Source organism: Elaeis guineensis, chromosome 4 (assembly GCF_000442705.2).
Source record: "Elaeis guineensis isolate ETL-2024a chromosome 4, EG11, whole genome shotgun sequence".
NCBI lineage: Eukaryota > Viridiplantae > Streptophyta > Magnoliopsida > Arecales > Arecaceae > Elaeis > Elaeis guineensis.
Window position 1 is genome coordinate 4,522,611 of NC_025996.2, and position 15,295 is coordinate 4,537,905.

Below are 15,295 nucleotides of genomic sequence, written 5' to 3' on the forward strand. Positions count from 1 at the left end.
ATACAAAAAAATCAACACGTTCCTCAACGACGAGATCTGTCGAACTGGAACAAGAGAAAGGATTAGGATCGAAGCTTACCCTGGGGAAGATCGGCGGCACCTGTTGAGCCCTAGCTCGGCCTCGAGGGTTTCGACAAGAAGGCGAAAGCGGGGAGAAGAAAGTCGAGGAGGAAAGGAAACGAGGTTTTCTCCCAAAAGGGAGGAGCGGGCTGGGAAAGATTCAAAGGAAGGGTGGGTCCCGGTCGCTCATGGGGGCGGGAGGAATTGGTTGTTCTTAACGCGGTGCTTTAGATTAACGCGGGAGGGCCGGGCATGCATCAGATTGTGAGAAAAATTTTATCCGTTGAATCGAATTAGATTGCAAAAATTACAGCTCGCCACCGGTTGTTTAATATGTATATATCATTTGAAATCGAGATCAACGATTTATAATAAATTCAGATAAATTATATTGATTTGGACTCAATATTAACACAATATTAATTTTAAATTTAATATTAATTTATTTAAATTTATTTATTTTTTTATTAATTTAATATAAAAAATTAAATCTTATAAATTATAAATTTTAGATTTATTTTAAATATATATAAAATAAAATAAAAAAATAAAAAATTTATTTATCTAAAAATAACTAGACGTGCTTCCATCAACAATTCAATATTAATATTCTCATGAATCCAAATAAATGATGGGATATTTTTTACAATGAAAAATTGAAGTCTAAACGATATCGTTCCAAAATGAGAATGAGTTTGAAAAATATTACATCGGTTAGATTCGATTTCATACAGATTAAAAATGTAAGAATCGAATAGATCGTAAATAACTGATTCTTTTTATAAATTCCAATCTGATTTCATCCGATTTATATCTTTCAACTGATCGAAATCAATATTTATTGGATCGAATTGGATGAATTTTTTTGGATTTTGGTTATTTGCTCAACTAACCATTATAACACTTTCGAGTTTTTTTTCGTTATGTCATCATGGGAAAAAAAAGTTATTTTTTTAAGTAAGGTAATGGTGAAAACACCCAAATGATCACAAATTATGTTGGACCAACAACTCTATGTAAGTTGTTGGAGCTGGGCCTCCAACTACTGTAGCTAGCTAAGCATGATCACCGACACTAGGCGCCCAGGACACCTTGCAACATTTCAACCTAGCCAACGTTACGTCGAATATTATAAATATAGCAAAATTCTTTGTGCACCGTGGGTAGTATAAAAAATCTGACGTGAAGCACACCATCTTGTCTGATTAGTCTACACAGTCATCATTTTTCAATATGCATTTAATGCATGTAGATCAACTTTTTCATTTAAAATTTTGTATGACGAAAATAATTCTGTTTTTTGAAAAAAATTATGATATTCTATATCCATATTATGACATCCTGCATCCAGAAAGTCATAATTTTTATCTACAACATGTCACAATATAACATAAGATGTCATAATATGCACAGGATGTCATAATTTTTTTCAAAGAATAGGAGCATTTTCGTCATTCAAAATTTTTAAAAGAAAAAACCGACCTGCAAGCATTAAATATGCATTAGAAAGTGATTGGACAAAAAATACTTCTTTCATATTATAATATCTTAGGCCATATTATGATATCCTGGGATATATTATGCTATAGGATATCATAATTTTTTTCAAAAGATAGGAGTATTTTTATCATATAAAATTTTTAAGCGAAAAAGTCAACCTGCAGGTATTAAATATGTGTTAAAAAATGGTGACTACGTGGACCAATCGAACAAGACGGTATGCTCCACGTCAGATTTTCTACACCGCCTATGGTGCACAAAAAATATATATATATATATATATACATGCCCGATGTTAGCCATATCTTGTCAAGGTACTAGTCGAGGAATCGGACCAAGATTCTCGATAGCAGCTATGCATCGAATAATTGTCTTATCCACTCCATATCCCATATATGCTATAGATCGAATGGATAACAACTCACCTCGACTAGATGAGACAGAAGCAATGTTATTCTCTCAACCACTCATATTCTTCTCTTCAAAGATGACCAACCATCCCATCTATATATAAATAAAAAAGAATAGGAGACCTCCAGATAAGTTCTTAGGCTCCACTCTCTTCCTCCTTTCCATTATTCTCGGATGACCAACTTGAGCATTGGAAGGGTCCCATCGAAGACAACTATAATAAAAAACTTGATTTGCAGGTTCTTCTCCATCCGGTGTAGTATCAAACTTCATCCACTCCAAGTCTGCTCGCTTCAGCACTAGGTTGGCCATCAACAACAACAACCACAATATATATAGATATATATATAATGTGGTGTATGGCTACATTGATACACGTGATACAGTATATAATTTCTTTTAAGTGAGCCTATCCGAACTAAATGATGATATTGATGGAGTAAGATCCGAAAACAAATAAGGTTATTGTTGTGGGATGGGCATCGGAGACATCGAGTCCGAAAATCTCATACCGGATACAATCAAGAGAGCCTACTGCTTATTAGTACGAGTTCTCCCTCTCCCACGTGAGGCACCTTTTGCGGGGCAAAATCGTGAGGGTAGGGTGCTAACCGGATCAGAGGCCCGGGCTCCGCTCCAGAGCGGACAATACCTCACGATTAGGTGGAGGAGATAGTTCCGTACTGGTGGACAGTATATCTCAACAATTGGCACCGTCTGTGGGAACCCGTCCCCTACCTGCAGCAGTACGCTCCTTTGCTGGGGGACTGTTGTAGGATGGCATCGGGGACATCAAGCCCGAAAGTCCCATATCGGATACAATCAAGAAAGTCTACTGCTTATTAGTACGAGTTCCCCCTCTTCCACGTGAAACATCTTTTGCGGGGCAAACCGTGAGGGATGGGGTGCTGACCGGGTCAGAGGCCCGGGCCCTGCTCCAGAGCGAATAATACCTCATGATTGGGTGGAGGAGATGATTCTATACTAGTGGACAGTAGATCTCATTATCAAGAAAATACCAATAACCCCATGCCGGTTGTATCGGTTGTTATTAATAATTTCTTTTTTTTTTAAAGTCCTCTTGATCTGCACCTTGCCATACAATTGGATGATATCTCAAGCTTGCTCAACTATATAGCAGATTATGGAACATAGGATCTGAACAAATCTAATAATATATTTATTAAATACATTTTATTTATAATATATTTTTTATTATATTTGTTGAAAATTTATTTATTCTTCTATTCCATAATTTTATATTTGAATTTTTATTATCTTCTTTGCATGTCGCGTGGATATCATTCTTGCATCTCTCTTTGTTGGATGAATACTCCTGTTTGCTCGAAACCATCAGACCTTCCAAGCATCTAGCCGTACCAATTTTCAAATCCGGTGCTTTGCTTGTTACTTGGCCAAAGAATTGGTGTGTGGACAACACTCAGAACGGTTCACCGGCGGAATGGCTGGCTGGGCGAAGTGCCAACGTTGATTTCTCCGATTACTGCTTTCTTCCACCACAATATTAATAGCTGATAATGTAAGTTGTAATTTTGCTCGTCTCTAAACCTTTTTGAGGCCTCTGGCCTCCCGCTTTCACCAAAAATAGAAGTAGTGCGCCGAGTATAAATGGATGCAAAGCAAGTTTGGTTGATTAATCCCCACCTCTTCGTCACTGGACCAAATAGAACACCGTTGTTTCCTTTGATCCAACCAAGTGTAAACGATAATATGTATTGCAAAACTGAATTTGTGATCTTGAGGCGTGTATAATCACTATCCTTAAGGTGATTATTTCCCCCACTATAAACAGTTTATCGTGGGACTTTCAAATTGTAATTCACCTCCAGGATACAACAAGATCACCAGAAATCTGTTGACGACAAAACTAAAGATTTCTTCTCCTTGAACTTTGAAAGAAATTTGATTATAAGTGAAAGAAGAATGGAGAGAAGAAAAAAAAACTCTGAATTTTCTTATATCTGATGGAAGGTCGTAATTGCACTAATATAGAAGACTTATCTACCAACAGACGTGATTCGTCGAAAAATCATTTTCAAACAGATGTGATTTTGAAAAGTCATGACTGTTGAAAACCAACGGCCATTAACCGCAATCATTCATCCCCTTCAAATTTTGGAGGTTCCCTCTAAAACATTTTAAATAAGTAAAGTGAGTTCTTACTTTTAAACCAAAGAAAAATCTTATAATTTTTTAAAGTGAGACAAAAGAAGATAAGCTCTATCCACATCTCTCTTCTCTATACTTATGCTCGCTTTTCCTTTAATGCACAATCTACGTATATAAATTCCAACAATCCCCCACTTAGATAGTGTCATTAAAGTATCATGACAATCTCATGCATATAAGAATGTATCTTTCGATTTAAACCCTCAAGTAGTGTAAGTATTTCAAAATTTAAATGGAATCAATGGTGACCAACTGCTTAAATCAAGATTCCTTGTATCCGAACTGGAAATACCACACACACGGTCTCATCCAATTCCAATAATAAGTTCACCAAGAATTTTAGCACTATTATGGTCTTGTGCTACATCCTAGTTTCCTGAACATTTACAAAACCACACTTTTACTGGAAGCAGCACCACTTCTTATGTTCACATACATGAGATTCCTGTTTAAGCCCCTGTTAATAGTAATTTTATTTTACCTTATTAAGAGCATGAATACTCATCCTCCTTAAACATAACAGTTTTCACTAGCTAATCTGGAATGGCTATAAATAATTATTTCAATGCTAGTTCAATCACTTATCAGTAATTTGTTGTTACCCTTTAAACCTTTCGACTAGTTTTAACGCTAGAGAGAGGTTGGGTTCTCATTACTGGTGACCCTTAAATAAATGGTTTTAAACCCATTCCAATTGAGGTTGAATTTCCTATGTCTCTCGTAAGATCTTTTGTAAACGAATCCGCTAATTAAATTCTTACTTGATCTTACATACACAATGGTAATTACTCCCTCCAAAAGTAATTATCTAATGTACTCATGTGTAAAACGAATATGTCTAGATTTATTATTATATACTTTACTTAATGCTCTAGACATAGTAACTTAACTTTATATCTGACAAGAGATTTTTCAGCCATTCTATCTCTTTGCATGCTATGATCAATGCCACAAATTTAGGTTCCATGGTTGAATGAGTAATACACATCTATTTCTTGAAGGCCCATAAAATTGCATCTCCTCTTAAGTTAAACACCCATCCAGACATAATTTATTATCACTTACACTAGTTACCCAACTAGCATCAATGAATCCTTCCAAAATAGTAGAAAAATCACCATAGAAAAGTCCTATGTTGATAGTCCTCTTTAAGTATCCAAGCACCCTTCCAATTGCCTTCCAAATGAAAAACACCGAGGTTGCTTGTGTATCTAGAAAGTTTGCACACAGCAAATATTATGTCAGATCTAGTGCAATGCATAATATACATTAAGCTTTCAATCACACTAGCATATTCTAACTGAGAATTTGATTGCCCTTCATTTTCAGTTAGCTTACATAAAACACTATAAGGAGTGCTAGCTTCTTTGATTCCTAAATGCTTGAATTTAGTCAATACTTTTTCAATATAATGTGATTGACCAAGAGCATAAGCCCCACTATGTTTCCTAACTTTAATACCTAAAATAGTATCTACCTCACCCAGGTCTTTCATTTGAAATTGCGAAGATAGGTACTTCTTGGTTTCATTCACACCTTATATGTTGGTCCCAATTATAAACATGTCATCCACATAAAGGCATATAATCACTCCATATTCATTTGTAAATCTGGAGTACACACATTTGTCAGTATTATTATTGTAATAACCAGCCTATTGGGCCCTGGATCAAGCCCATCTAGATTTAGGTCCACTAAGCCCGCCAAAAAAAAAAAAATAGAACGAGAAGACTCCTAACGAGAGTCTTCTTCTTCCTCTTGCCGACTAGAATAAAGACTCCTAGGGCCATTAGGAACCCTAGGAAGACCTCTATAAAATCTTCCCTTTCTCCTCCATGGTCGGCCACGACGAGCACTATTTTCTTCCTCTTCTTCATTTCGGATTTTTTCGTTGAAGCCGTCCATGTCCTTCTCGTGTTTGCCTCAAATTCTAGTCGGAGATCTCATCGGAGTTTGAGGTAAGCCCCAGCCCTCCTTCCTCTCTTCCTTTCCCTCCTTTTCATGGCTTCGTGCATCCTCACCGGCCATCAGAATCACCAAAAAATCCATGAAAATGGTGAACCCCTATTCGGTTGGTCCACCTTCCTTTCTTTTTCGGTCACCGACACTGTCGGTTGCGGCGTCTCACCTCTAGGATAGGACCCTCATCCCTTTATCTCTCTTTCCTGAAGGTATTGGCCGTCGGTGACTGATCAATGATCAAAAAATAAAAGAAAAATAGTGATACCTTATTTTTTTGATTTTTCTTAATTTCTTGCCCATCGAACCTTGCCCCTGGCCATCCCTTGCCTCACCGTCATCGACCGTCACTGTCGGACATCTGGCCAAGCCACCGCCCCTCGTCAGAGCCAAGCCATCGAGTTCCCCTTGGTCCATCCTCTGTTTGGTCAGGAAAAGAAAAAAGAAAAGAAAAAGAAAGAAAGAAGAAGAAGAAAAGAAAAAAAAAGATAGAGAAAAGAAAAAGAGAAAGAGAAAAATAGAAAAAAAAATGAAAGAATTTTCTCTCTCTCCTCTCCCTCCTTTCTTTCTCTTTCCTCTCTCCTCTCTCCATCTTATCTCTCCATCTTCTCTTTCTAGATTTTTTCTCTATTTTCTCTCTCTAGATATTTTCTCTCTTTATGGATTTTATCTCTCTAGGATCATTCTCTTTTTTGATTGCATTATGGATCCTAGGATAAACTTAAGATGAAAATATGATGACCTGAGATTGCTTCAAAATTCGTGCAGTAGGTTGGATCCCAGTCCGACCCTTATTTGAAATTTATAATATCTACTCATAGTTAATCCATATTGAATCACTCTGATATGATCTCTGATAATCTCGATCATGATTACCTCATCTAAAGGATACGAAGACACTCTCTCCATTTTCTCTCTACTTTCTCTCTTCATGGATTTTCTCTCTCTTCATAGATTTTCTCTCTCTAGAAGTTTTATGAATCAATGCAGGGTCCAGATACTTAGACAAATCTCAATTTTGACTAATTCTAGGAGAGGTCCTGAATTTATATTATTAGGATCATTTATTCGTAATTTCTCCATAGGTGATTTTTATATTTAATCCTGATCATGTAAAGATGTAATTATTGTACAAGAAGATATGAAGCAAAATATTTTGATTTCGGATTCGTAGATTGAGGAGCTCATCAATTTTTATATTTAGATTAGTCATCGATAAAGATAAGAATCCCTATACATAATCACCATTATACATGCTATTTTATCATTTGTCCTGTATCGTTGATTTTATATCGTTGAATTTGTGATTGATGAATTTGTCATGTTTAAGACACCATTATTTGCTTATATGATTTTTAAGCACGAGTATGTTATGTCAATATATATATATGTATCAATAGTTAATGGTATGATTATATAGATATGACATATCTAATTTGATTACAGTGTAAATCAGAATTCATTTGGTGAAATCAACATATAATAATTAAATGAAAAAGAAATATGGTTTGGACTAGCCTTGTCATGTGGAACAACCCATCAAGAGCGTATGCCTGGGACAGCCTCCACTGGCTTATACGTAGATCAGCCGGCCAGGAGCTCATGCTTGGGACAGTCCACCAGGAGCTTATACCTGGGACAGCCTCCCCACGGGCTTTCATACGTGGGACAGCCGTCAGGAGCTCATCTTGGGACAGTCTTGAAAGGCTTATAAGAGAAAAATTATTCGAATAGTGACTGAAGTATAGACTTAGTTAGTCCAAAGCTAGAAAGAAAAAGGTTAAAGATCATATGATTATGAAAAGAAAAATGGAAGACAAGACATGAAACAAATGCTGAATAAAAGTGTTTCACCCATTAACATATGATGATGCATCTATTTTAACAAGACAAAAAATTTATGGATATTTGCATTATTCTGGATATTAGACATGAGATTTTATATTTTATTGCTTATCTTTATTTTTAGATTATATTATTATATTGGTGTGATATGAAAATTTTTACTGAACTGTAAAGCTCACACCCCTCCATCTTTTTTTTCTTCTCAGAGTTACAGGATGCTTATGATTGACTATGGTTTGGATTTGCGGGTGAACAGATATATAGATAGAGTGTCATGATACCTAATCAGAGGATTGAAAAAAATTTATTTGTAATTATATAAATTTTATAAGTTATTATTAAAATTAAATATTATGGATGTTGAGATTGTAAGAAATTATTTTTGACCTTGTATATTCTTTAAGACTTGCTCTAAGGAGTGTGCGGCCATCACGTATCCGAACCGACTGTTGGATTTGGGGTGTGATGGAATGGTATCAGAGCCTAGGTTATGATCATTTGGGAACTAGGATATACGTAATTAGGATATGATAGAATGATATCAGAGCTCAGGTTATGATTATTTGGGGATTATAATATAAGTGATTAGAATATGATAAAATAATATTAGAGCTTAAGCTTAAGTCATTAGGGATTATGAAGTAATATCAAAACTTTATGTAAGATCACTAGGATGTGACAGAATGGTATCAGAGCATAGGTTTAAGATCACTAGGTATTATGAAGTGATATCAAAACTTTATGTATAATCAATAGGATGTGACAGAATGGTATCAGAGCTCAGGTTATGATCATTTGGGGATTATGATATAAGTGATTAGGATATGCCAAAATGATATTAGAGCTTAAGTTTAAGTCATTAAAATTATGAAGTGATATCAAAACTTTATGTAAGATCAATAGGATATGACAGAGTGGTATCTGAGCTTAGAGCTTAGGTTACGTTCATTTGGAGACTATGATACAAGTGATTAGGATATGACAGAATAGTATGAGAGCTCAGGTTTAAGGTCACTAGAGATTGTGACATATGTGATATCAAAATTTTGAGATCATGATCAATAGAGTATGATTGATAATATCAGAGTTTAAGGTTATAATCATTAAGATATGATAGAATAATTTTAGAGTTTATTAGGTTATGATTACTAGAGAATATAACTTAAAGTATTTGATCTTAAAGTTATAATTATTCAGGATTGTGACTTTAGTGATATTTAAACTTAGGTTATGATCATAAGAAACATGATAGATATAAAAGAAAAGATTCAATATTTAGATTTTGAATCAATAGATACTATGATAAAATTTATGCATAAGTAGCATATGATGTCTATAATAGAATTAACAAGTTATATCTTAGATTTTAATTAGTGGGATTGATCTAAGTATGAGAAGTGTTGATCCTGAAATGAAGTGGGAGATATTGATATGTTATGTTGAGTATACTTGATGATTTTGAAATGCTAAACTTATATGGTTGAAGATCATGATAATTTTTTTAATTTCGATGATAATTGTCTGAGTATTATAAATTTTAGATTTATCAAAAAAAATTAATTAAGATATGATCTAAGAAGAAATTACATCATGTGAGAAAGAAATATTTTTGAGTATTAAATCTATAAGAGGATCATATATGAAACTCGAATTTAGATGAAAAATATGCTTGAATTTTATTATGAAAATATGAGCTACACATCTTGATAAAATTTTTGATTATTCAAAATATCATGTTGCATTAAATTTTAAGTCAAAAATTTGCTTTTAAGTGGATCAAAGGTATTTTGATATTGTTGTTAAATTGAAGAAAAAAATTTATTTTAGTATGATATATAAGTTATAATAAAATCTTTAATAATTCGTATTACCACCTTTGGATTAGATTCTTTAATTTTTTTTATAATTGTTGAAGATAGCGGAGTGTATTAATTATTTAAGTCAGAGTTCGAATTTCTGAGCTGATTTAAGGTATCTTGTTATTATTAAATTTTGAATGACTTATATAAAGGACAAGAATTTATATGGATTTATCTATTGATGCTACGGATTGTGATGAAGGGAGCTTTACAAAAAATAACTAAGTTAATTCTACTTACAAAGATGTTGGCTTGAGTTCTTCTAGTTTATTCGAATTGGAATTAATTTTTTTAAAAAGAAAAATTGATTTGAGAATTATCTAAATGATTGTAAGATAAATCTAAGGTTAACTTCAATTGATTCTAGACATATTGGATTCTTGAACAGTGATGAAACTTATGCAACAATTTCAAACATAGGAAGTGGATCAAGATTTAATTTTGATATGCTATACCCAAGGGATAGTAAAGATAAAAAATTTAAAATTTTGCTCTAAGATCTATATAAAAATTTGAAGGTTGGATCTATCTTTGATTGATCTAACATACAAAGATATTCTTATCTTTCGATAAACCTATATAATTTGATAAGTTGAGATCAGAGTGCACAGCAAAAGTATGATGGTTTAAAATTGATTAAAAATATTAATTCTTAAATTCAAAAGATATTATGGAATACATTAGTTATAAATAAGGAATGATTTTATTAATAATGAAAGGATACTACAGATTTTGATCTAATCTGATCATAGCCGAATAATTTTTATCGATAGATCATTTTATTGTAGATAATGCTAAGAAGAACTCTAGATATCTCAAGTTTATTATTAATAGCTCGATAGTTATGTTATTAGTGCAAACCAAGAATGACTTGACACAGATATTATTTTTTTCAAAATTTAACATTGTTACTCGAAATGACATAGAAGGGTGAGGTTTTCTTAAGATGAAAGTCTACTTATTAAATTTATTGAAAGGTCAAGAGAAGAAAGAAATCGATGATTGTGAAGACCTTTCTTTATTTTCAATCATAGGTAGTCTGAGATAATTATGAATTTCGAGTAGAATGTATTGGACAAATAACTGTGGTATGTTAATACAAGGTCAAAATATTACTGTTGTTCGAAAAAATATTGAGAAATCAATATAAAAAGAAATAAATTTGAGATTTTATATAATTTTGTTAAATCAAGATCATGAGAAATAAATAATATGTAAAATATTATCGGAAGAGAGAAAATGACATGATGAGTGTATATTTTCAAGTACGTATCTCAATAATATAACTTAATTTCGAGGACGAAATTATTTTAAGGATGGGAGAATGTAATAACCCAGCCTATTGGGCCCTGGATCAAGCCCATCTAGATTTAGGTCCACTAAGCCCGCCTAAAAAAAAATGGAACGAGAAGACTCCCAACGAGAGTCTTCTTCTTCCTCCTCTTGCCAACTAGAATAAGGACTCCTAAGGCCACTAGAAACCCTAAAAATACCTCTATAAAATTCTCTCTTCCTCTTCCATGGTCGGCCACGAGGAGCACTAGTTTCTTCCTCTTCTTTATTTTAGATTTTTTCATTGAAGCTGTCCACGCCCTTCTCGTGTTTGCCTCAAATTCTCGTCGGAGATCTCATCGGAGTTTGAGGTAAGCCCCAATCCTCCTTCCTCTCTTCCTTCCCCTCCTTTTCATGGCTTCGTGCACCCTCACCGGCCATCAGGATCATCAGAAAATCTATGAAAAGGGTGAACCCCTGTTCGGCCGGGCCACCTTCCTTTCTTCTCCGGCCACCAACACCGTCGGTTGCGGCGTCTCACCCCTAGGATAGGATCCTCGTCCCTTTTTCTTTCTTCTCTGAAGGTATTGACTGTTGGTGACCGACCAATGATCGAAAAATAAAAGAAAAATGGTGGTATCCTATTTTTTCAATTTTTCTTAATTTCTTGTCGGCCAAACCTTACCGTCGGCCATCCCTTGCCTCATCGCCATCAACCGTCACTGCCGGACATCCGGCCAAGCCGCCGCCCCTCGTCGAAGCCAAGCCACCGAGTTTCCCTTGGTCCATCCTCTGTTCGGTCGGGAAGAGAAAGAAGAAAAGAAAAAAAAAGAAAGAAGAAGAAAAAAGAAAAAAAAAGAAAAAAAGAAAAATAAAAAAAAGAGACAATTTTCTCTCTCTCCTCTCCCTTCTTTCTCTCTCTTTCTTCTCTCCTCTCTCTACCTTCTCTCTCCATCTTCTCTCTCTATTTTCTCTCTCTAGACCTTTTCTCTCTCTTTTTGGATTTTGTCTCTCTAGGATCATTCTCTCTATTTGATTGCATCACGGACCCTAGGATAAACTTGAGATGAAAATATAATGATCTGAGATTGCTTCGAAATTCATGTAGTAGGTTGGATCCTAGTCCGATCCTTATTTGAAATTTATAATATCTACTCATAGTTAATCCATATTGAATCACTCTGATATGATCTCTGATAATCTCGATCATGATTATCTCATCTGAAGAATACGAAGATACTCTCTTCACTTTCTCTCTACTTTCTCTCTCTAAATTTTTTTTTCTCTAAAATTTTCTTTCTCTTCATGGATTTTCTCTCTCTAAAAGTTTTGTGGATCAATGGAGGGTTCAGATACTTAGACAAATCCCAAATTTGACTAATTCTAGGAGAGGTCCTGGATTTATGTTATTAGGATCATTTATTCATAATTTTTTCATATGTGATTTTTATATTTATTCCTGATCATGTAGAGATATAATTATTGTACAAAAAAATATGGAGCAAAATATCTTGATTTCAGATTCATAGATTGAGGAGCTCATCAATTTCTGTATTTAGATTGGTCATCGATAAAAGTAAGAATCCCTATATATGATCATCATTACATATGCTATTTTATCGTTAGCCTTGTATCGTTGGTTTTGCATTGTTGAATTTGTGATTGACGAATTTGCTATGTTTAAGACACTATTATTTGCTTATATGATTTTTAAGCACGAGTATGTTATGTCAATATATATATGTATCAATGGTTGATGGCATGATTATATGGATATGACATATCTAATTTGATCACAGTGTAAATCGAAATTGATTTGGTAAAATCAACATATAATAATTAAATAAAAAAGAGATATGGTTTGGACTAGTCTTGTCATATGGAACAATCCGTCAGGAGCTTATACCTGGGACAGCTCCCACTGGCTTATACGTGGATCAGCCAGTTAGGAGCTCATGCCTGGGACAGCCTCCCACGGACTTTCGTACGTAGGACAGCCGGTCAGGAGCTCATCCTGGGACAGCCTTAAAAGGCTTATAAGAGAAAAATTATTCGGATGGTGATTGAAGTATAGATTTGGTTAGTCCAAAGCCAGAAAGAAAAAGGTTAAAGATCATGTAATTATGAAAAAAAAAATAGAAGACGAGACATGAAACAAATGCTGAATAAAAGTATTTCATCCATTAACATACGATGATGCATCTATTTTAACAAGACAGAAAATTTATAGATAATTGTATTATTCTGGATATTAGACATGAGATTTTATATTTTATTGCTTATCCTTATTTTCAGATTATATTATTATATTGGTGTGATATAAAAATTCTTACTGAACTGTAAAGCTCACACATCTCCATCTTTTTCTTTTTCTTCTCAGAGTTACAGGATGCTCATAATTGGCTATGGTTTGAATTTACGGGTGAGCAGATGTATAGATAGAGTGTCATGATACTTAATTAGAGGAATGAAAAAATTTTATTTGTAATTATATAAATTTTACAAGTTATTATTGAAATTAGATATTATGGATGTTAAGATTGTAAGAAATTATTTTTGACCTTGCATATTCTTTAGGACTTGTTCTAAGGAGTGTACGGCCATCACGTATCCAAACCGGCTATTAGGTTCGGGGCATAACAATTATATTTAAAGCTATGAGATAAAATTATCAAATTAAATTTTTCGTGCCACTGCTTAGGTGCTTGCTTTAAGCTATATAACAACTTTCTACAAACTTTTTTTCTCATTTCCAGGCAATACAAATCCTTAAATTGATTCATGTAAACCTCTTCCTCTAAATTATCATTTAAAAATATAATTTTAACATCTATTTGGTGTATCTCCAATTCATAAATTGATGCTAATGCTATTAGCACTCTAATAGATGTTATCCGAGCAACGGTGTATGTGTATCAAAATAATCTTTATCCTCTTTTTGTCTGAATCTTTTTGTGACCAATTTAATCTTAAAAGTTTGAATAGACCCATCGGAGTAATATTTTCTCCTAAATACCCACTTATATCCAATAGGCTCGACGGAGGCAAATCAATTAATGTCCAAGTATTATCAAGTATTATTGAATCCATCTCATCATTAATTGCCTCTTTTCAGAAGGCTGCATCTCTTGATGCCATTGCCTCACAAAAGGTTTTTAGATCATCTTCGATAACAACATGGGTATTTTATTAGTAATAGCACCTCTATTGCCTTCAACAAGAAGAACAGTAGAATCAGGAGAAATAAAACCTGGGTCTAAGCCCTTTTCTTTTCTAACTCTCTGACTTCTTCTAGGTTCACTAGGAAGCTCAATAATTTTCCTTTTGCCATTCAATAAAGCAACAAGATCGGCATTCACTTCAGGTATAGAAGTGGGTTCTACAGTAGGATTAGAATCACAATTATTAATGAATTTATTTTCAATAAATTCAACATCACTTGATTCAATAACTACATTTGAATCCAGATCCAATAACCTATAGGCCATTGAATTTTCTGTGTAACTCACAAAAACACTTCTCATAGCCCTTGGTCCTAATTTTGTTCTTTTAGGATCAGAAACTTTGTAGAATGCTAAACAACCCCTTACTCTAAAATAATTTATGTTGGGTTTTCTTCCTCTCCATAGTTCATATGGAGAAACTTTTGACTTCCTTGAGGGTATTCTGTTATGCACATGACAAGCCGTGAGTAGAGCCTCACCCCACAAATTAATAGAAAGTTTTGCATTTAAAATCATAGCATTTGTCATGTCAACCAAAGTTTGATTTTTTTTCTTTTGGCCGGTCCATTTTGTTGAGGATTATATGGAGCACTTGTTTGATGCATAATTTCATTTTTTTCATAATATGTGAAAAATTTCATGAAAAAATATTCATCATCTCTATCACTCCTCAAAATTTTAATTTTCTTTCCCATTTGATTCTCAACAATAAATTTGTAGCATTTAAATATATCAAAAGCTTGATCTTTGTATTTATCAAATAAACATAAATATATCTAAAGAAGTCATCAATGTAAATAATAAAATACCTATTTCCTCCTCTAGTCAACATGCTATTTAACTCACATATATCTGAATGAATCAATTCTAACAACTCAAAATTTCTTTCTGCCTTAGAAAAAGGTTTTCTTGTCATTTTCGTTTGAATACAAATTTCACATTTTTTTCTCATCAATTTTATTACAAACAATTAAA